This window comes from Polypterus senegalus, chromosome 3 (genome assembly GCF_016835505.1).
Source record: "Polypterus senegalus isolate Bchr_013 chromosome 3, ASM1683550v1, whole genome shotgun sequence".
Classification (NCBI taxonomy): Eukaryota; Metazoa; Chordata; class Cladistia; order Polypteriformes; family Polypteridae; genus Polypterus; species Polypterus senegalus.
The window spans coordinates 239,091,672-239,115,906 of NC_053156.1; the positions used below are offsets into that span (position 1 = coordinate 239,091,672).

At 37.5% G+C, this 24,235-nt stretch overlaps 1 protein-coding gene across 14 annotated transcripts in view; it reads right to left on the reverse strand.

Annotated features, from left to right (window-relative positions):
• The window catches only part of LOC120526013 (myelin transcription factor 1-like protein), a 614,625-nt gene that overhangs the window by 345,192 nt on the left and 245,198 nt on the right, over positions 1–24,235 (reverse strand). Inside the window, exon 1 of one of the 14 annotated variants that reach the window (XM_039748820.1) lies at positions 10,515–10,599. The exons of the other annotated variants lie outside the window; for them this stretch is intronic. The gene's annotated coding sequence lies outside the window, so the exon portion shown is untranslated. Of the gene's footprint in view, positions 1–10,514; positions 10,600–24,235 lie in introns of those variants that run through there. 14 annotated transcript variants of the gene reach the window in all.

Genomic DNA, 24,235 nt, shown 5'->3' on the forward strand with positions numbered 1-24,235 from the left:
GCAAGACAACCATGAAAAGCACGCCGGAAGGGGCGTGGATTCACTAAGCCGCCGACAAGTGAGACACCTATGGCGCACGAAGGAAGGAGCCACGCCCACCAACTCCATTGGATACGGCGACAACTCGCAGGGCCACGCCCACCAAGTCGGACGCGAGGACACAGAAAAAGTGGCGTCATTTATATTCGTCTGTCGAGGAGGCCACATGCGGTGCAGGGCAGGTTAATGTCATGCACCTCCGAGCTACGTTGACTGTTCATAGAGGCGAGTTTCTCGCGGAGGTGAATCGCCATATGCAGCAGGTGAGGGGTATCTCATGGGATCTTTAAAACAATCCTTTACAACTGAGGTTAAAACACAATGAAGTAAGCAGTCTTTAAAAAACAATTTTTCGGTTACAACGCATGACCGCTTGCACCATAGCAAACTGTTTTACACACTACATACAGATTCGCATCCGCGACAAACATGCGTCTTCTTAGATGCTCCTGCAGGAACACGGAAGACGTTTTCCTACCCACCAACACTCCTTTTCACCGGCCCGTGTCCCCTCGCTCTCTAGGCATTCACACTGCCTGCCCATGTGCCCGGACGCAAAAACTCACCAACCACCCACTTAGCCTCTTTTGTCTTTGCTAGGAGTCCACATGCACGTCTAAGCCACGTTGACTTTTCATTATTCTTTTTGGTTTCGACACCATGAAAAACCATGCGAAAGGAACAACGAAGCCCCGCCCAGAAATTCTACCCCTCCTCCCACGTGCTCAGGAACGCACATCAGACCACTGCCCGCCAAATCAAACAGCTCATCAAACACATACTCACTCGCTTTGGTCTGTGCTCAGGTCCAAACTCAGCTGTGAGCCACGTTGACTATTCTTTTGCCCTCCATGGCTGCCGCTTCAAATGTATTTCATGGAAACAACAATTCTTTCAATGTTATGGAAATTCCTGCTTCAGGTAAATGTTTGTTTCTGTCAGTCGGGTTTTTTTTTGAAGAAATGTCATTGACGAAACTGTTGCTCTCAAACTTCGTGACATGGCTCTTAGCTTTGTTTGCCAACATTGGGATAACTTTGGTGACGTGGTGTCCGTTGTTCTTAGTCACAGAGGCATTATTATACAGTCTGCTCAACAATACGCTGATTACATGAATACGTCCGGACTCTATGGTGCAGCGTGTCAAACGGTTTGCGAGGGGTATCCCATGGGATCCTTAAAACAATCCTTTACAACTGAGGTTAAAACACAATGAAGTGAGCAGTCTTTAAAAACTAAGTTTTCGGTTACGACGCTCCACCACGTGCTCCATGGCAAACTGTTTTACACGCTACATACAGCAATTCGCATCCGCGACAAACATGCGTCTTCTTAGATGCTCCTGCACTTTGTTCACACCCCTCCCACCTCGCTACTACCGTGGTCAGGTGTCTTGGTGGATTATATATAGAAAGGCAGCCGAAACCGCACAGAGCAATGAAAAGTCTACAGTTCCATCTTTTCATTCACTTTCTGTTGTATCCTCAAACCCTCCCTTTTTAGACAACGGTGTCTTTCCAGAAGTGTTTAGCATTCAATAAATAATTATGCATGACATTGACCGTGTGTCTACCCGGCGTGGGTAAGCCGTTGAGCCCCATTCGGCTGCAAACCGTGGAATTCCCACTAAGTGCAACTCATACGCTCCCCAGGGCCGATCCTGGCGACGGGCAAAAGCGTGCCCGCACGTGGCGGCCAAACTCAAAGGCGGCCGTTGAGGAGGCGATGCAGCAGCCGGCGACGCTGCGACCGGCGGCTGTCCGCCTTTGAATTTTAAAGTCTGAGCGCGCCGGCGACTATAGCAGCGGCGTTTGCAGTGAGCAAAGTTTGACAAAGTGGCGTGTATTGTAGTCGATGCGTTGATGCCTATTAGGGACTCCACATACATAGCGATTTGCTCGCGCGAGCGGGGCAAAAGCCTTTGATGGTCGCCGGCTCATCGCACGCTCTGTCTGAACGGTTCCATTGCTTACCATGTGTTTACGCACGCTCTCTAAATGTGTGTAGTCCCTTAGTCAACGTTCAACTTGCATATTTCATAGTTGCGTCGCGGCGATAGATTTCATGTGAGACGCGACGTTCCTCAACGGGATTGCGAGTCAAGAGAAGCGGCAAAAGACAGCGGAGCTGCGGCGATCTCTGAATTGACTGTCACTGTGTGCAGCTGCCTGTCGCTTAGAACGATTAAATAAACCGGCTTTCTAATCTAGGCTGGTTTGATTTGAAATTAATCGTTTGAAATTAAATTTTATTTATACATCCCGACTCTAACCCTAACACCGTCATAATCCTGTTTGAAGTAGTACATCTAATAGTAATATCCGTCATATCATAATAGAAAATAGGTACGTAGGGCGGCGAAACCACATTCGCACAAAGGCGCCGTCTACCCGGATCGGTCCTGACGCTCCCACTGGTTGCGTCCACGACAAACGCGCGTCTTCTTAGATGCTCCTGCACTTTCTACGCACCCCCTCCCACCTCGCTACTACCGTGGTCAGGTGTCTTGGTGGATTATATATAGAAAAGCGGCCAAAACCGCACAGAGCAATGAAAAGTCCACGTCAGTCACATGTGCATCTGGACTGTGTAAAGACGACGACACAAGTGACAAGTTGGAGGTGGGCACGTGACCGGGCAGTACATACTGAACGAGAAATCAGCAGACTAGCATGACGGACGGAGCTGAATGGACGTCCTTCTCTCCTCCCGTTCCACTCTCCGTGCCGTGAACCCCCATCCCTCTGTCTGGCAGCAGAAGGCGCGAGGACGATCCGCCGGTTTTCAGTCACGGACGATTGTGTGTTGGTTCGTTCCGTACATTGTTACAATGTTGCTTTTCTTGCTGATTTATTACATTACCGGTGTTTCAAATGTTAATTTTCTCCCTGTGCTTAAAATTCAATAAAAAACCGGCCTGATTATGCGGCGTATGGTACGCCGCGGGTTGGCTAGTATGAATAGTTTTGGGTTGTGGAACGAATCATCTTAGTTTCCATTATTTGTTATGGGGAAATTCACTTTGATATACGAGTGCTTTGAATTGCGAGCACGTTTCCGGAACGAATTATGCTCGCAAACCGAGGTTCCACTGTATATCCAATTATCTTAAAATAGCTTCTAAAATTATTCTCTACATTTTTATTTTTATGTTTTGCTCAATCCCAACAAGATGAATTCAGATGTAGGACACTTGTATAGGCATTATAATAAAACATTCATATCCTCTTCCCTTACATTTCACTTTTATAACAGTTGTTCACAGCATAGTGCTAAAATGGTTTTACAGTCTGGGAAAGGAAGAGTGAACTGATACTTTAGGATATTGATTACTTTATGGATGGACATCTGAGACAACAATTTGGTTTACAGTCTGGGAAAAGATAGATCAAAGAGTTTGAGCAAAATTCATCCATCATATTGACAGCCATGTGTTGTGAAACCACAGCATGAAACTTTATTATAAATATGCCTCATTTGAAAGCAACGTCAGAAGAACAGAAACAGCGACAACGGAAGAGCGATGTCAGAGAAAAAAAAAAAAAAACATGTAAGCAGCTTTCATCCGATCGTCCGCTAACCGCATTTTCATGAACATTGATTGCTAAATCATATGCCGCCCTGGAACATTCATCCTTGTCACCTGTAACTTTTTCGTAAGCTTTATTCTAAAGACTATATATATATCCAGACTTTTCTATCAGTCTTACTTTCTATTATTTTTTGTTCCAGTGGTATTATTATTATCCCTGAAATAAATACCATGATACTTTAAAGTTTCTATGCTTTGTCTTAATGTCTATAGAGTGATTGAAGTATTTATTTGCCATTACCTCTGCGCTGCAAGGTTTATTTAGGCTGCAAGTGAGAGCTCCACTCAATAGTAGGGAACAGTATGCAAAGTAAGGCATTCTTGGCTGATAAATGGCCTATAGTGAAGAGTGCTGAGCCTTTGTATGTTTAAATGTATTCTTGTAGACCAAAAGTAATATTTAGGTCTGAGATATCATTAAAACATTGTATGCAGTTCGTGCCGATAATAAGTAACTCTCTTGAAGTGCTGAGTGACAGGTTGTGTTATTCCTAAAGCACTTGTGTGGTTTAAAGTGCTAAAGGTTAATCAGTGTGTGTGTGTCATTCATGGGGCACTGTTCTGGTTAGGGTCTGTGTGTATGCATATAGCTTTATATGTGCGTGTTCATCTTAAAGTGCAACAGTAGACCAACCCGACAACGAACTTGATGAGTACACTTACCCTTGAGAAAACAGGTAAAGGATAAGTAAAGGGAAATACTATGATAATACACTGACCATACCAGGAGAGCCATTTGTACCCTGGCAATGATGGATTGAGTTGTTCAAATTATATTTGGTGGCCCTTGATGATAAAGAAATGGCAGATGCTAATTTGGCAGTTCTACTATTACACTGCTTGGGATCAGAGGGCCAGCATTTCTTCTCCATGCTTCAACTGGACAAACATACACATGCAGCAGCATAGTCAGTGTTAGTGGGAAATTTTGGCATGGGTCAAGCATCCTCATGCACCAGTATCATTTTAATCAAAGAGCCCAGTGGCAACATGATTCTATCACTCATTATGTTTCTATGTTTCTACTCTACACAGTCTAGTCCAGTATTACCAATTTAGTTCTTTACAAAATGTAATGCTCTACAACAAAATCATGGAAAAGTCTGCTTCTTGAGTCCAATAACCTCACTTTAGAAAAAACTGCATCAGTCATTCGTAAAGCAAACAGGAAATGCTGTGGCAGATGCACAGATGTTATAGGGGTTCTGATACCTTAAATCCAATCCTACTGCACAAGGTCACAGTTGTGGTTATATTGCCACACTGCTCAAACTGTGGGTCAAATCAGCTCAATACAAAGGCGTCCATATATTCTGCACAGTTAGTGATGCTGCCAATATAGCAAATTAAATCATTTTGCAGACTAGAGACTGTCATCTCCTGTTCCTGCACACAAGCAGATGTTCCTGCACATGAATATGGACATGATCATTCACCACAGGCTATGAACATTGTGCATTTGGACACACAATTCTTGATACACTGTATTTTTCAAGATGGATAGTGTGAAAATTCCATTCTTTCTTTGTTTACTTACCTTTGAGAGATTGCTTTTCTCACCTGTCTTTAAAATCTGTAACTGTTCAAGTCACAGAATATGACCACACTCCTATAAAAGGCCTCAGTACATCTTTACTGTGAGTTATAAAAGGGTTTATTACTTCAGCAGTGTCTTCCCACATCACAACAGGGGAAGCCAACATCATTGGACTGGACCTTTACCATGCATTGTATTTTACAGTCTCAGATTTTAGGCCTCCAAATTTCTGTAAATGGCTAACTCATGGCTACAGAGACTTATAGACTTATTTAGAAACCTTAGCCACATTTCTGACTATATCTACAAGCCAACAGTTAATCCAGATATTGCTCAAGTGATCCAACTGTTGCACAAAATTCAACTGTAACTGCAGCTCCCTCCATCAAGCCAATTGATTCTTCATCACGTGTTATCAAACCATATTATTAAACAAAATAACAAAAAATTTGTCTCTCTGTGGATTTGAGAAAAGTTAATAAAGTCATCATTCCTGACAAATGTCCATTGTCATTAGAGAAGATGACAACACATTTCAGCAAACTGGACCTTAGTAGGGATGGGTATTGATGTGTTGGCTTCTTTTTAAGAGATTATTTAACTATACATCAGGAAAATTAATGTGACAAATTTCAGTTACACTTTAGTTGAAGGATGTCTTCATAGTGCTTTCATAACATATGCATAAGCATGGAAAGACACTTAATAAAAAATACTTGATTAGTAATAAACAGTACAGATCAGTATTTAGAAGGAACAAAATATTATTGCTCCTTTTTTTAATACAATGCAATGGCAACTACTTTATAAAACATCTATATCACCTTGTGAATACTATTATTATAAAATGATCAAATATTGCTTCTTAAATAATAAATGTTATTCAATAACATATTCATGTGCTATGAATCTCCATGTAGACACAATTCAACTAAACTGTTAGCCAAATTTAGTACCATATTCAACATTTAAAAAAATCTTGAATTAGTCGAGATTAAAGATATAGTGGGAAAACACGTCTTTTTATATAATTCTACAAGTTACACATATCTTCAGTTGCTCACGTGTAGCAGTCACGTTAAGTAGTCTTGAAAATGTGCCCTCACAGTTCCTTCTCAAAAAAAGGAAGTGTTTTAAATTGAGGATCTAGTGCTGATCTAGTGCTCTCCAGTGTAGATTGTTTAGGCTCTACTCATTTGGATGTTGACATTTATGGGTGATATCCTTCACATTCTCCAACACCATCCACCAGCCATAAAAGACAGAGTGGTGGAGGTGATGTTGATACCTCACAAGTCTTGGCATCTTCTGACAGCAGTTTTTTTTATTAAGCCGTTAGCACAAAAAGACACAGAATTCTAGGGAAGCAAGAAAAAATGTATTGTATGTTACTAATTTTATTTTGTGTACTGCATTTTATGGATAATTTCATGGTTTTCGTAATATGAATATATATTATCAGAAGTAATGTTTATACAGATCTATACAGAAAAGTATGTTTTGAGTATTCTCTAGTGAAAGATTACAAATTTTGATGGCCGGGGAACTAACCCCCTATTTCCCATAGGCTCAATATATTAACATCTTAGCATCTCTGATTATCGCACCTCTTTCTAGCAACACTACCCCTGCGAAAGTATAGTCTTGACTGTTTATCGGCTCATATAAGATATATATCTATATGACTATTAGAGAAAAAATTTGAAATTAAGTCCGCTGCCTCACAGTTTCTCGGTTCTTTGTGTCCTGGGCACTATCTGTGTAGACTTTACATATTCTCGTATCTACTTGGATTTCCTCTCATTAATCTAATTTTCATCCACTGTCATGTTTGTTGGGATGGGTAAAGTGCTTAATTATTGACCATTTCCATTTTACAGACTGTTGTTGTGTTCAGATATACTGTACATGCTTTGTGATGTTTGTCCTTCCTAAGCTGCCTTACAGGGGGGCGTCCCGATGTAGGTAATGTATCTGCCACAAACACATATAGCGAAATTCATCCTGCCTGTTTAATCCTTTGGTAGCATAGCTGGTAAGTTCATATTTGCAAAATGTTACTTCTCTGTACAGCTACTTATGGTTTAAAGCTGTTATCAAACTATTTGTTATTTGCATGCTGAATATTATATTTCTTTACTTGTAGTTTCACATCTGCTCTTTATTAATAAACTGGAAATTTGTACACCTCATGTCAAGTCAGTCTCCGAGATGTCATATTGATAAAGGGAGGAGTTTAGCTGACTGAATATCTATTACAACGTAATAGTGAGATCAGAACATCTATATCCAAAGAAATTTACATTACATTGACTTACAAGCCTAAATCAGGTTTCGTTTAGTAAGTGTAGAAGTGTAAGTGTACCCTTTCCAGGTTTGGTTCCTTTTCTGGGACAAGCAAATCAAAAAATGCTTAAATGAATGAATGAATGTATATTAGAAATTGGTAATAGAGCAACAATCATTATAATAACCTTGAAATGCATATATAATGATCCAGTAAAGCAGCTGAGCTTTACTTTGTTGGTTATCTCCACTTATTATTAGTCCTTTGTGATTATTCACAAAAGAACACTTTTCCTACGAAGCATCTTCAAAATACATATGGGCAAAAAGAATACTATCATATACATTTTTTTCCTAAAAATAATATTAAGACATTTTTAGACCAACTAAATTCTATAAAACTATATTTACAGGACTTACAGGCATTCAATTCTGTCTTTAAAATTAATGCACATTATTTTCTATCTTAGTAAAAAGAAAGTAAAATTAAAGCCTGCTGTTTTTCGGTTGTGTTCATTTCAGTACTTCATTATGACTTTTTATAATCATTTGTACAGAAATGCGAGCTGAAGGGAATTCCTGCAAATTACATTGGTACCACCTCGGTTTTCCCATTAAGTCCTGTTTTCTATAAACAGCTATTTCTGCATGTTGATCTGGCTGCAATACATTTCTTCTTATTGTATCTCAGTTAGACTTCTACCTTCCTAATTTAAACAGCTCCTAAAATACAATTTACAATTTAATTTAAAATAAGTCCTCAATAAGTAATATGTCTACAAATCTGATTGCATTTAAATGAGTTACATTTATCCTTCATGCAGAGTCTTCCTTGAAAAAACACCTTAGGATCATTAGGTTAAAATTTAAAAACAAATCTCAAAATAAAAAAACTGGAAAACACAGTTCTTCAAAATATTCAACAGGTTCAAAAAATAAAAGTCCAGTTTGAGGCTCCTCAAGGTTGTAAACATACACAGAAAAATTCCTGTTCCTACAGATGTACAACCTAGTCTATTTTAATATTAACCAGTTATTTAAAAGTAACTAAACTGTTCATTTTTGAACATGTTTATTAAACTTCAGAATGACTAGACTGGCAGACCTTTGTGCAAAGCAGTAATAAACTTGGATGGTGCAACAGTTACAGTTCAAACACAAACACACACACTCAGAACTCGCCAATTTTATATAATCAGCAAGTCTGAAATATGTATCTTCAGAATTGATAAGCAAAACTATCTGTGCATACCACGAAAACATTCAGACTTTACACAGTGACTGAACAAGATATCACACCCTGTCTCCTGGAGCTGTTAAATACTTATGCTGCCTACTAGACAATAAAGCATTAAGAGTTGCACAATAAAGCAGAATCTTCCATGTTCACTCCTGGATGGCTGAAGTGGCAGCAGATTTTTATTCCACCTCAACTGCTTAATTGCAGATAATTGAATTTATCTCATTTTATGTCTGGTTAGTGTTTTCATCCTCCCACATCACCTCATACTTCTTTTGCATGGTAAGGTTTTCCTTTCCCAGGATATCATCCAAATGCTTTATAGCCTTATGCAGATTAGTATTTCTCAATCCTTAACCTCTCTCTCTCTTCCATTTTTTCCATATGTTTCATTAAAATGAAAACATCATGATATACAAAGACCTGTGTAAATAGGACCAAGCTAGATGCTGAAATGTTGATCCATTTGTCATTTGCAACTCATTCAAAAATAGCAAATGAGTAATGTTTTCAGACTAAAAGAAGACATTAAAGGTTAGGAATCTTAACAAACAAGTTAAATAAAATAAAGAACAAAAATGAAGTCATAACAGTGTCAGCAGCACGAATAGCTTCTAATTAACAGATTGCACTTTAAAAAACACCCACTGCCTCTATAGCCCTCCAGGACTGAACTTGGGAATACCTACAACAAAGAATTAACAGGTTAAAAATGAAGTTGTCTCAAAAGATCTTTCTGCCACAATTTCAGTTAGCAAACTGGGCTGTGTCAGGTCCTAGATTCAAAGCCATTCTATAAAGTTAGGGTTACACCATGCTGCCATTATAAAATATGGTGTATTCAAAAATAATTTAAAAGAAAACATTTAAGAATATATTAAGTAGCAATAATACAACTATGCAGTAGATGAATAACAGCCAACTGAAATTGCTTGCACTTAGTATCTTAGTATAAATATATCTACAAGACAAAACATTTCCTTCTTTTATTGTTATGTCATTAATTGCCTCCTGTTTTACTTATATAGGGTTTAATGTGTTGGGCAAAATATGCAGCAGAAACCAACCTACAGTATGGGAAGAAAATCAAGTAAGGAACATTAGATTTATACTACCCACACTATCCTGTAGTTAGCAAACTTTAAACAAATTAGAAAATATACACTTGGCATAATATTCAAGTACACTGAGGGACTTATTTAATCAATAAAATCAGGAGTATTTTACATGTTTTAGCTAATTCTTCAAAGAGTCCTTTATCACGTTTTTGGTTATTAATACTTTTGTAGCAGTGAGTCATGTTTAAAAAGAACATAAATAACAGAATGCAATTATATGCATTAGTAGACTACATTACATGCATTCTTTTTAACAATACTTTACGTTATGTACAGTAGTTAAAAACATAACATAAATAACATTTCATGAACAGCAATGTAAACATGGCATAACTGATGTCCTGTTGTTAGTTGTTGGTTGTGAGGGTCTGTGATTAACTGTAATTCAACTATCTTAAATATAACATTTTTGAAAGATGTACCTTATGGAAAGTTAAAATCTCTGCTGAAGTCTCACAAAATTGTTGGCAGCTTCAGACCATGATGGAGAGCACATCTGAAGTTTAGCTGATAAATTTCATGTCAGGGTAATACTGAATTATTATAATGTACAGATAATGCAGGCATGAAGTTGTTTATGGCAATGCAAATACTGAGTACATATTTCTTCACTCTGTGCTTACAGAATGTCATTTATATTATTCTTTCCCTCTTATATAAATTTTTTGATTTTTTTGCTATTTTACTTTTATGGTAAATTACCTCAAGCAGCAGGAGAAGTGAGCTTGTGTACTTGCGACTTGCACATCTGTGTCTCCATGGTGCTTCAATAACTTGTTTTGTGGATCTGTTTTACAATCAGTAGCAGGTGTCAAACAAGAAAAATACACAAAACACAGGATAAATTGACCTCTGTCAAGGTAAACTTGAAACATTTTCAAAAGGAGAGTTTAAAATTTCTTAAATTTGAAGTGCACACTCTATTTGAGATATGGCAATGAAAATAAAGCTTTCCCAATAAATTTCCATGAAGAGTACATGTAACAAATTTCAACAAAATATTTCCACTGAGACAGACAGACATGGCAACAGCAGTAGGTGCTTTCCACATAATAAATGGTGTTGTAGCTGTAACATACTGTACATCTAATAGACTAGTTTTAATCCATAGATCCAATTACTGGCATTGTGAGAATTTCCTTTGGATACTCTGGTATTCCTCTCACATCCCTGTGTTAAAAGGAGCCTGAGTTATTGTGGGTATGTGCATGAGTGTGCCAGGTAATGGACTGATATCTAATCCTTATGTTTGATCTTGCTGATATATGCTTTTTCTTCTCGTAATTCACTTTTTTTCTCAACATGATTTCAAAGCACAAAAGCAAATAAAACATAAGATTTTCTATTAGAACAGGCAAAGTATTACTTCCATTACATTGACCTACTTGCCTGGAAAGCAAGCTAAGAAATCTCCCCTTCAAGCCTAGCACTTAAGTTTGAAGTTCTTTAATAAGCAAGACTTGAACTCTAGCTTGATATCCATCTGGTTATTAGTGACAAACATGTTAACAAAAACACACCAATATGCTAATTGCAAATTTAATTTGATTTGAACCTTGCAGTGGATATCATATGATTTATGCTACACAGCACTAGCTAGACATGGAAAAGAAGTTATGAAGAAAGAAAGATGCCAGTGCATGTTCCTGGGTATATTTATGCTATACGAACATTACAGTTGTGAGCTGGACTGTTTTTTAACCTTTTTCTCACAGAAACAATGGCTGCACCCATCCACTGCACAATAAATTAAAGCCCATTAACAGAGAGTAAACAATTTTAAAATTAAAATTTTAAATGTAGACCTGCATTTTTTCAACATTAGAACACCCAATTTTACACAGGCCCAACCTAAAATCTATTCGTGGCTAAACCTCTGTTGTAATGCCCATATTGCCTACTGCTGACATACTTCTTCTTCAACTCGGGACATAAATAGTTGTAAACCTGAGGATGGAGGGGGCAATGAGGACACAATATAACATGTAAGTTCATATGTGCAAGTATGCTTTTGATTTTAGCAATCAAAAAAAGGCAATGTGTAAATAAATACAGTAATCCAATAAAAACAATACCCAGTGATCAGGTTAAATCCCAATAAATACTGATTGTAAATAATCCATTAAAATCAAGGATAAAATCAAGTGGGATTGGCTGTTATCCTCATACTGGTGCTGAACAATCTCCCTTTCTCTTGTCAAGCCCCACTCATTCATCTCTCAGGCATAATGAATGGGGCAAAGTCTCTGGAAACTGACTTACTGACAGCCTATCTCAGTCATCTTCCTTCAGCATCCACTAAGATGTGCAGAGCCCAACTCCATCTTCCTGATGCGTATGCTAAAGTCCGTGGGAATCCTCGGAGCAACTGAATGCTCCCGCTTTTAACTACACAGTAGGAGCAATCTGGGCTTCCCTTGGTGCATCTCTCACCATTCCATTGTGAGGCTCCCCATGACTGCTTTGCTGCCTTCTGCAAAACGCTGCCTCTCCTCTCCTTAATCAAACTTTTTTCAAGTTTTTTCTTAACCCTAACCCAAACCCCAAGAGACTCATTTTATTTCCTTGCAACTTTTCTCTAATACACCTACATTCACGGGGTCTGCGCTGCCCCACAGTTTTTTTTTTTTCAAAAAATGCATACTGCTACACACCTCTTTATCATTTCACCACCGGCCATCACTAAAAAAATAGATGCAGTAGCTAACATTTAAAAAAATATATACTTTTTGGATGGGGTTTTCCTTTAAAAAACAGCAATGTGGTCTTATCCATGATTAAAACTGTACAGAATAATTTTAACTAAACTTTCATTTTTTGATAAGTATGCATAAAACCAGTTGAATAAAAGTACTGAAAGGAAACACAACAGTGGAATTTATGTACAATACTGTCAGCTGGCTATAGCTTGCCAATATACTGCTTATCTACTTTACTAGTTCAATTAAATTATAAAAATAAATACATTTTTTTTATTTTAGATATGGTACTTTTTTATTCACATAAAATGCCAGATACACTAAAATTACTTTTTGGATAGTTTAGGATTGTTTGATAACACAAATGTTATGGAATGTGATGCCCTTCGAAAAAAAGGGAATGCATCTTTGTCTGCATTTGAATTGCAAATATACTTTAACATCATTTGCACCACACAGATTGCATATCAAAACTATTGCTTCTTCTCCATTGAGAAAATTAGTTACAGAACTCAAAAGTCTTCATTACAAGAAAATTTGTAGCCTTCTAATAAAACTATTGTCAAGATAGATAGATATATAGATAGATAGATAGATACTTTATTAATCCCAAGGGGAAATTCACATAATCCAGCAGCAGTATACTGATACAAAGAAACAATATTAAATTAAATAGTAATAAAATGAAAAAATTAAAATAAAATTAATGTTAGCATTTACTCCCCCGGGTGGAATTGAAGAGTCGCATAGTGTGGGGGAGGAACGATCTCCTCAGTCTGTCAGTGGAGCAGGACAGTGACAAAAGTCTGTCACTGAAGCTACTCCTCTGTCTGGAGATGACACTGTTAAGTGGATGCAGTGGATTATTCATGATTGACAGGAGTTTGCTTAGTGCCCGTCGCTCTGCCACAGATGTTAAACTGTCCAACTTTAATCCTACAATAGAGCCTGCCTTCTTAACAAGTTTGTCCAGGCGTGAGGCGTCTTTCATCTTTATGCTGCCACCCCAGCACACCACCGCGTAGAAGAGGGCACTCGCCACAACCGTCTGGTAGAACACCTGCAGCATCTTACTGCAGATGTTGAAGGATGCCAACCTTCTCAGAAAGTATAGTCTGCTCTGACCTTTCTTACATAGAGCATAAGTATTGGCAGTCCAGTCCAATTTGTCATCCAGTTACACTCCCAGATATTTAAAGGTCTGCACCCTCTGCACACAGTCACCTCTGATGATCACAGGATCCATGAGGGGCCTAGGCCTCCAAAAATCCACCACCAGCTCCTTGGTCTTGCTGGTGTTAAGGTGTAAGTGGTTTGATATATATAAATATAGAAATACAGAGTAAATTTCTTTGTAAGCTAATTACTAGTAATTCCAATCCTTATGCCACTTAATATAGTTTCATCATTGTTTTCCAACAGTGTCTTTTGTTCCATACATCTATAGAAAAAAACTATTTCAGATCCAGGCACAAATTTAGTCAATGCTCTTTATAGCTACAACACAACTATAGCATTAAACCATGATTATATTTTATACAATTTCATCTTTCAGGAGGGCATCAGCAAATGCTGAAATGAAATGTGAAGAATCAAATTGTTCCATAGAAAACAAAAGCAAAGTTAAAACCATTCTTCATTTGTAACTAACTGTATACTATATGCCTTGTATCAATGTGCAATCTTTAAAACATATTTGCCCTATATCACTCATTTATCTAGGTTTCAGTATCTCATGAGGGCAAAAAATTGATAAATATATAACCACTTCAAAATCATAACTACCAATTTATACTCAGTAGAAATCAAGTTTTTTCTCTTTTCTGTCTTAAATGAATTTCCCTTTTTATTCTGTTTCTGTGCTGAAATCTATCTATCCATCCAATTTTAGAAAACACATCTTACATAACAAAGTTATCATATCCTTGGGCAATCCTGGCAGAAAAAGGTGCAAGCTAGAAATAACCTCTCAACAATCAATCACAGGTCAAAAATGTTTTTGCTTAATACTGACCAAATTCACATGTACTAGTTATCCTAAAATACACACTTCTAAAACTGGTGAAAAATCTAGTGAAAATCTAATAGACATTAAGAGAACATTCAAATGCCCCCTCACAAACAATGACCTGGGGCCTCATGTATAACGCCATGCGTAGAACTCACACTATAACATGGCGTTAGCACAAAAGCGGGAATGTGTGTAGGTATATAAAAATCCAGATGCAGGAATCTGTACGTACACAAAATTCCACGTTCTTCCACTACATAAATCACGATCAGCATGAAAAGTAACGCACATGCACGCGCCTGCTGTCCTGCCCCAACTCCTCCCAGAGTTATGCCTCTTTGAATATGTAAATCAATATAAATATCCCTTAAGCTCAGAATTCTGTGAAAAGACAATGGCAAAACCACGAGGAAAAAGAGAACAATTTCAGTGAATACCAAGTGGAGTCAAGGAAAAATGTACTATTTGTTAGTTTAAACAGTGGTATAAACAAGAAAAGGAAGCTGATCGAGTGACATAGCGTATCGGAGAAACTCAAAAGCTCAACCTCACAAAGTCGCATAGTGCCCGAAATAAAAAAGAAGTCGCATATCAAAGACGCCATGAAAAGGCAAGTCGTAGCCTATCGTCTGAGTGTCATATGAAAGCTTATTAGGGTACAGAGAAAAAAAAAGGCACACAGTGGGGAAAAAGCATGAAATGTCAACTTTAATCTCGAAATTTCCACTTTAATCACGTAGTTTATTTTGTCATTAAAGTAGATCATAAACTTAATCTTAAAATTGTTCAAATTACTAGTTTCTCAAATCCCATCATAACTAAAGTAGTATGTTAAATGCTTTGTTTTGTATTTGATCATGTGCTCTATGTGTGTGAATCACTACGTGCTTCTTAAACCGGCTTTCTCTACTCCCAACAGGACACAGAATCCATTACTGAGATGTATACGTGATATCATTTTTATGATGATAGGAGTTAAAGAATGTTATTAAACATGGGAACATGGTGGCGCAGTGATTGTGCGCGACCTTTCATAAAATAATTTATTGCAGTAGTACTGTCTCTTTCAAACATACTAACCTCCAATTCCTGTCCTTCCTTTTCTTTCTCCACATACCCAATTGCCACACAATCAGCTCTGTAATAGACGTTAAGCCATCTGTAAGCTTAGAACGAAGATTCTTCAAAACTTTTAAGGAACATTGAAATATCTTCGTAGTACATGTTATTCTATCCTTCAAGCCAGTCCCAGTGAAGCATACAGTGCGAGGCAGGAACAATCTGTGAACGGAGCACCAGATCCTTGCTAGTGTAGCAATACCATGTCATTTAATTATTAACAATATAGATTATTTAAATAAAGTTAAAGTTTTATCTGTATAATAAAATAAACATATTTTGCTGCATTTCATCTTAAAAATGATATCGTCATCATATGTAAATATGCGCTTTATAAAGTGGCTCAGGTTGTGCAATATTATAACTGCATCGCAAGTTTACAGTGAGGTAATTGTACTTATAAGTACAAACACTTCTACAAGGAGCAGTTGATTGATTGCGTTTAGAGCTCTTGGGATGAAACTGTTTCTGAACCGCGAGGTCCATACAGTAAAGGTTTTGAAGAGTTGGCCATGTGAGAAGCAGTTCAAATTGGAAGCATGGCTAAGGCAGCGTATGCTCGATGCTGTACCGATAATTCTCTTTCCGATCTGCTGCTCCGAGTGGTGCAGTGAGAATAAAATGGAAAAAGATGATCCACTGTGGCAAACCTTAATGGGAGCAGCTGAAAGAAGAAGAAGAAGGTGCAGTGAGAGTAACAACACTAAAGCAGCTATGGTATTTAGAATAGTTTGACCATTCTGTTGACCATTAATTTGTTACAGGTTAAATTACAATCAGATCCATTAAACTAAATAATAAACAATATGCGGTTAATTTCAGTGTATTTATAAAGCCATGTCAGGGATGTGGATCTGAAAAAGAAAGATAAACCATACAGGCACAGAAGCACTGCTTTGATGCAGGGTGCCGCCAGTCTGCAAAACCGAACAGAGAACTTGCGTATGACAGGGTATGAGGTACCGTGGAAATGTACATAGCTTTACACCAAGTTTAGGTTTTACACATCGCGATTTGAATGTGGAAACGTTCGTACGCAACATTTCTGTGCGTAAGCACCATTTATACATTAGGCCCCAGGACAGGAATAGAACCAAGATCCTGGAGCTATAAAGCTGCTACCACTATCCACTGCACCACTATACGTTCACTTAAGATAGATATATTACAATGTGGTTTAAATTAATGAGGTTTTACACTGAGCCTGTCCTTGTAAAACTGATGTAGTATATGATGCCCTGTAATAAAGTAGAGTATAATTTGACCTATGCTTTCCTTTAATGGAAATCCTAAAAGAATACTAATCAGAAGTGAATTTCCTGACTCACTAATCACTAAGTGCTTCTTAATGTGGCTAAATCTTGTAGCAACCTTACCAAAAGTGACCCTCATACAGAACACATTAAATTCTTATTGTGATAAATCTTCAAACTCTTCTTAGTAATAATGCTATATGTTATTTATATAGCACAATTTCAAAGAGCAAAGCTGTTCACATATTCAGAAAAATACAATAGGAACAGAAGCACTGTAAAAGGTCAACTAAATAACACTGGATATACACAATCTAATATCACACAATACACACCAAATAAAAGATAAATACATGAATTGCAAAGTTCCAAATTGCAATAAGAAACAAACAATTCTCTTAAAATTAAGTAAACTTAGATTTATAAGGTCATCAAAGCAATGTTGACAGTTAAAAATAAAATATGGATATGTTGATAATATTCCCATCTTTTTTAAAAGTTTTGAAGTATCTGTGATCTAAAGTTGCACATAGCTTTACTTTGATAGATACAACTTCCCTATTGAAACTAGGTATGGAGAGAAGATAGAAGAAAGTAAACAGAAGGATTAGAATTGGATGTTGATATGTATAGGGAGAAATAGAATGACTACAATAAAGGAAACCTACCAGAAGAATATCAATTGAATTTCATGTCTACATCTCAGACTAGCATTTCACAAACCCAAGACTTACATATGAATTAAGTTAAATCACTGGGCTATAGTAGATATCCATTTATATAACCAGCCTCATGGAGCCTAGTCATCAATATTGGAAATTTTCCCTGCATTGAACATGGTAGTGATTTGCAATCAATAAAGATTTGTACAAATTTTGTGGCAAAGTGGCTTTATAACACCCAAAATGTCCATAACTAGACCAATTCAGCAGTGTGTCAGATGAAAAGAAGACGTGAAAAGTTTTGTGGAGGATTGCTACTGGGTGACAATAGATATCCCCTTTGTGCAAACCTGTTGATATCTGTAAATGATCCCCAGATAAACCTACAGAGTGTTGGAATGTAATATACAGTAAAACTTAGGAGTGTGCGATATGTACCATCTACGATATCTTAATTGTTGTTTTAACGAAGTATGAGCTGAAATTATCAAGTATGTCATTCACTTTGCAAAAAACAATCAAAAACACGCCTTGAGATTCCACACATTTGCTGTCTCATGTAACCTAATAGGATAGACTACTGTTTGTGCACAAAGCAAGCGCATAAGCGTACACATTCAGTGCACCACAACTTAAGCTAGCAAAGCTGCCTAAAATGAGTGAGCAAAAAGTGCCGGGGGATAAAACAGTCTTGCAATCAACATTGTTAGATTTAATTGCAAGATATGGATCATCCTCACTGGTGTGGAGGTGGTTTGGCTTTAAAAAGACTGCAAACTATGTCAGATATTGATTGCTATGAAGGGCAGATCGACAACTAATTTGTTTCACCATATGCAAAGTAACCACTGCAAAGAATATGAAGAATATGAAAAGCTTCAGGAGTCAGTTGTCCACAACAGTTCTAAATTAACCAAAGTACAAGCACAAAAACACATTCAGCAAAGTTTAGTGGAATCATTCTGCAAAAAATGCCATACGACAAGAAAAGCAACAGACGGCATGACATAACCATCACCAATTATATCGCAAAAGATATGGTGACAGTTCAAGTGGTTGAGAGGGATGGTTTCAAACAATTAGGCCTAAGACACACACTGCCTAAATTGTATGACTCGTGTTGCCAAACTCTGACTCATAAACTGCAGAAGATTTCACATTTTGCCACAACAAAGGATTTATAGTCAAGCCGAACATCCAAGCCATAGCTCTCCTTGACAGTGCACTTCATCGACAAAACCTGGCAACTGCAAAGCTACTGTTTGCAAACATTTTACTTCCCAGAAGACCACACAGGTGACATCGTTGATCAAGGTCTGAGAGATGTGCTGCCAACATGGTCACTGTGAGATTGATATTCTTTAAGGATTTGTATGACAACACAGCGTGGCTAATGTTGTGAGAACAAACATACCACAGATCAGTGAAAACAACAAAGAAGGAATGGAGTTTGGAAATGTCAACATTCCTTGATATTACAGCAAATGTTGTGAATCATGCTGGTATGGAGGCTAGGCAGACTTTCATCACTACCATTTTAACATTTTTAATACACGTGACATGACCTGGTGTTATAGTCATAGCCTGAGGTGTGCAGGATGAAGAAGAAATAAGACAAGACTGTTCCTTGTGGTGCTCCAATTTTGGTCACATTCACATCAGACACACAGTCAGTCAGCCATTATCCAGGAGATCATAGGCTCATTCAACTGCATATCTCTGAGCTTAATAGTGGTACTGAAGGCACTTGAGATATCAAAAAACCCTCACAGTGCTGCCATTTTTTTCCAGAAGGAAATAAACCTTGTGAAGTTGATAGATAATTTCATCTTCCACACACATCTTTTTTGGATCACGAAACTGTACTGGATCTGAATGGTCTTTCATAAGAGGCCTTATAAAGTGCAGGACCAGCCTCTCAAAAGTCTTCATGATGTAGGATATAAAGGCCACCGATTTGTATTCATAAGGTGAAGACGTATTTCTTTAGATATAGAGAAATATAGGATTTTTTCCAAAGCAACTATACTTTCTGGAGCCTTAGTGAACAGGTACCAAAAGATACCACAATGCAGGTCAGCACACCCTTTAAGTATTCAAGGACTGACTTAATCTGGTCTTGTGGCTTTTTCTGAGTTTCCTCAGTTGTCACTTGGCTATTAGTTATGGACTGCCCATAATGATAATCCCTGAAGGACTCATCACTGTCCATACCATTTGAAGTGGTAGGGGTTTTGAAGCATTAAAGATGGTGCAAAGGCACTGGTCATTGGAGTAATATGGTGTTGGAAGTGAAGCTAAATCTATTTAAAAATTGGTACAGTGAATTAGCTTTGTCAACATTCCCATCTAGTATGTGAGGCCTGAATTGCATGCGTTCAGTAATTAGGCCCAGTCCATTCATAACTTCTTTTATGTTACTCTCAGTGAGTTTGTTTTCTATTTTAGCTCTATAAGCTTCTTTTCCTTCACTCAGCTTTTTCCTCAGCACTCGTTGTATACAATTTAGAGCCTAAATGCTACAAGATTCTAATGCTCTATTATTCTGATTCAGTACACTTTTTAGTTCCTTAGTAATCCACGGTTTAATGTTTGGAAAGATACATAATGTTTTGACCATACAGGTTGGAGGTTATTGCCATCTAATAAGAGACTTGGAGGTGGAAGTAAAATGGATCAAATTGTGATTAGATCTACTAAAAGATGACACTAATTTATATTTAAAGGAATCACTACTATTTAAATACAGCAGGACCAGGTTGTTACATACTGATAGACCTTTGTCACTTTTCATTGCAAAATCACAAGGTTGAAATCACCACAAATAATATAATTTAATCAGGTACGTGCGGTCAGGGGAGGCATCATGAAAAGTAAAAAAAAAAAATAATAGTGATAACATGAAATAAATGCATCTACTGGTCTGTGTAATAAATTTGTTTTCTGTATAATTCCAATCATTTTGATAATTTTTATAGTCAAAATCGCTGAATTTGTGCATTTCCTGTTCAAATACAGGGCAGAACCGCAAGGTGCGGCAGCAACGAGCTGAGCCTCACCTCAGACTGCGCTATCCTACACACTCTGAGTTAATGCATGCAATTGATGCGTGCCTGTATGTTGCCGATATGTCTGCAGACATGTTTTTTATACACCCAGACTTTCCACCGTCTGGCTAATATCTTTAATGAATGTGTGTGACATATTTAGTCTTGCTGATCGGACACAAAACCGCAGACAGTACTGTGCCACTCCAAAGGGGGCAGATGTGAGCCCAACAGGTGCTTGTTGCTGCTGTTCTTCTACGCAGAGACTGTAGGTACCACTAAGTTAGCCATATCAGAGAGTCAAGTACACTGCAGCGATCCACTTATTTTTATTTTTTGTTCTGACTGACTGCCAAAATGGAAGATTAAGATTTTTAAAACTGAAGAAGGAGGACTTTTATAAGAAAGTGAAGGATAGGTGCATGGACTTCATTTACAAATAAAGGTAAGAACATAACAGTTTTCAATGTTATAAAAAAATAGACTAAGAAAAAAACAATCCAATATTTGAAAACTAAATTTTGACCTTAACTAAATTATTCTGTTGTGTTCCTTGTGATCCTTTTATTGAACAGTCTGTATTAAAATTGATTAAAACATCAGAATTAAAAGCTTTTAAAAACAACTAAATATTTTAATTTATGTCAAAATTTAAATCTGTTTTTTGTACACCACTCAATACTTTCATTTCCATTGAATAAGTATGAATTGTGGAATTGGAACAGCAAATTTAGAACACATGGGAGAGTGAAGAGCAAATGTGCTCTCTCTGCTCTTTCTCACCAATACAAATGTAACGTTCTTTCTTAGCCAAATGTGTACCTTACCTATGTGTGTGTGTAAAGAGTGTCAATGAGATATGAAACATAACCAGTAGTTAATGTGAATGCTGGCTGACAACTGAATAGTGAATAAGCTACTCTTTTGGGTTCATATATTTGTAAATCTGACTCTGAAGTAGTCAGTGCCGCACCAGCCATGAACCACACCTCAGGGAAAGACTGTTTTATTATTATAAAGTTGGTAACAGAGTGATTCTTTTTGTTGCTTAGTCAAAATTTGCAAAGGGAGGAACATGAACATCAATAAAGATGAAGCAACTTATCTCCCTAGGCAAATAACGTGGACAAATTCTGGCAACCAGTATTTCGATGTCTGGATTACAAATATTAGTTTGATTGTAATATGCTCCCTTTTATACCATTTCCCATTCACATAGATGACAGGACCCCCTGCAGCTTTTTTCAACACCACACTGGGTCTCTGTCTGCGGGAATATGATGGAATTCATCCAAAATTAAAGCAACGTCAGACATACAGTATCAGGCTTAAGTCAGCTCTCCGTAATACACAAAATGCCACAGTAAATATAAGTGCCTGAATCCACAATGAGAACAGACAAGACAATTCATCCATCTTATTTGAGAATGATCAAAAATTCCCAGTTACAATAGCTTGTAGCATAGTTCAGAATCATTTCCGCTTTGCTCGTATTCTAGCTCTAGGTCTTCAACTTTTACGGAGTTTATAGCTTCTCTGCAAGGAAGTTGAGATGAGCTGGCACTCGGGTTTGCAAGGGCAGCAACAGGTCATTAGTAAATTGAAAACCTCTTTATACAATTTCTACTGGCTACATGCAGTGACAAGCCAGAAGCTGGGTCAAATCTAATCTTAAAATGAATCAGAACTAGTAACTACCATAAATAAGTTTAAAAACAAAAGAATAAGAGAACACATAACTTCTATAAAAGGCTGCTGTCTGCCCAGAAAAATAAATTATTAAATAATGATGTCATATTTACTTCACAACATGACCACACAGTGTAAATATTACTGCCTCTGTATTTAACCTGAAAGCTGAAAATGTTACAAATAATAGCACAGTTTTACAAATAAAATCAGTTAAAAAGGGTATAAGAGATGCATTGGTGTAATGCCATCTCTATATATACTCTTCATTAGGATCTTGATCTTTGTTTGTCCGCGAATGAATTAGAAGAAGAAGCACTAGATGGCAGTAGAGAGACAGCTAAAACATAGGCATTGCATTAAGACTCTCCTCCAGGCTTATACTACTGAAGACTGTAATACTCCAGTCACACCTCAAAACACAGACATTCAAACTAAACAAATTGTTGTGCTTTAAATTAACTAAAGAGATCTTCATTTAGATCTTGATCTTTGTTTGTCTGCAAATTCCACGCATGCGTAGACCACCTCCCAGTTTAGTACGTTGTTGTTACTCACAGATGACAACAATGTGCCGGAATAACGAAAGGGGTGATGGACAGTGTTACGCTATTTAGCTCCTGAGGCCTGGTTAGAGAATGAGATTGCCGAAGATAAAAGGTATGTGCCTACGTAACATATGAATGAAAGAAAGACAGTGGGTAAAATGAATGACAACGTAACAGCACGTTCCAGAAATTATTATTGTTACGTTGTAGCCGGCGAGTGCTGCGCATCTCACAGTTGTACCGTGGCTTGCTCACATGTCAGTGAAGTGATCCCTATTTATGCTTTAAAGAGCCTGGATACCTATGTGTCCCCCTTTTATAACCATTGCTTTGTGTATATTGCCTTACTCTTTGGATTGCCACAAAGCAACCTGCGAGATTGGAGAAAGGTTGAGAAGACATCCTGAGAGGAAACGATAGCGTCGTGAAAATGAGACGGACTGTGAATAGACAGAAGCAGAAATGCTCCTACACCACATAATTACTGTTCGGACAGTGATTCCGAGTAGGCCGTTCCTATCGAATCAATGTCCAAGGGTTTTCTTTTGTAATTTTGTTTCCCTTATAAAAAATCATAATGCTGTGCGACGAAGGGCCCAGTTCACGACTGGCAGCCGCGTTTAAACAGGGAGCCCTTCACAGACAACTTTAACACGTGCAACGTAGTTGGGCGCACATGGCTAGTTCATAATAATGGTTTAAGCAAGATGACATCTCTTAGTTTACACTATAAGGTGAATAAATAAGTTGCTTGTCTGCAGTTATCATTAACTTTAATAAATTATATTACAGACCCCATCACTGGTCAACAGCATACTGAATGACTTTCTTTGTCACCATCCAGCTTGGTTAACAAAAATAAAAAATAAATATAATACTTCTTTCATGCCTACTGGCTATTATTTGGCATTGCAGAAGTTAAACATTTGAACACTTGTCAGAAACAAGGCAAGGTTTGGTAACTAGTAAATCTTTTTTAAGAAATGAGGCGTTCAAAAGATGTAATAAAAACTGTCAGTCAGACAAAAGCCAGGCTCAAAATCATAAGTACACAAAAGGTCAGGACATTTTAAACTATGAAGAAATCAGAATATGAATCAAAGTAAGTGTCAGGATCAGATATAGAATGCAATATATTGATAGCCACCGTCTTTTGAATAAATGAAGGATATCATGGCAGCAAAACAGCCATTGCCTAGTTTAAATTGGCTGGCTGAACTAACAAATAAAATCATGGCAGAAATAAGACAGCTACTGGTTATGTCCAGAATTGTCCAGCTGAAGAGGCAAGCAGAATATAGAGCAGGTGCAGGCATGGTTACAAGTTTCTTAGCTGCACAGATAAGACATTAACAGAGTAGTTGACCATTATGTGGTACAACCAACTGCACAGAC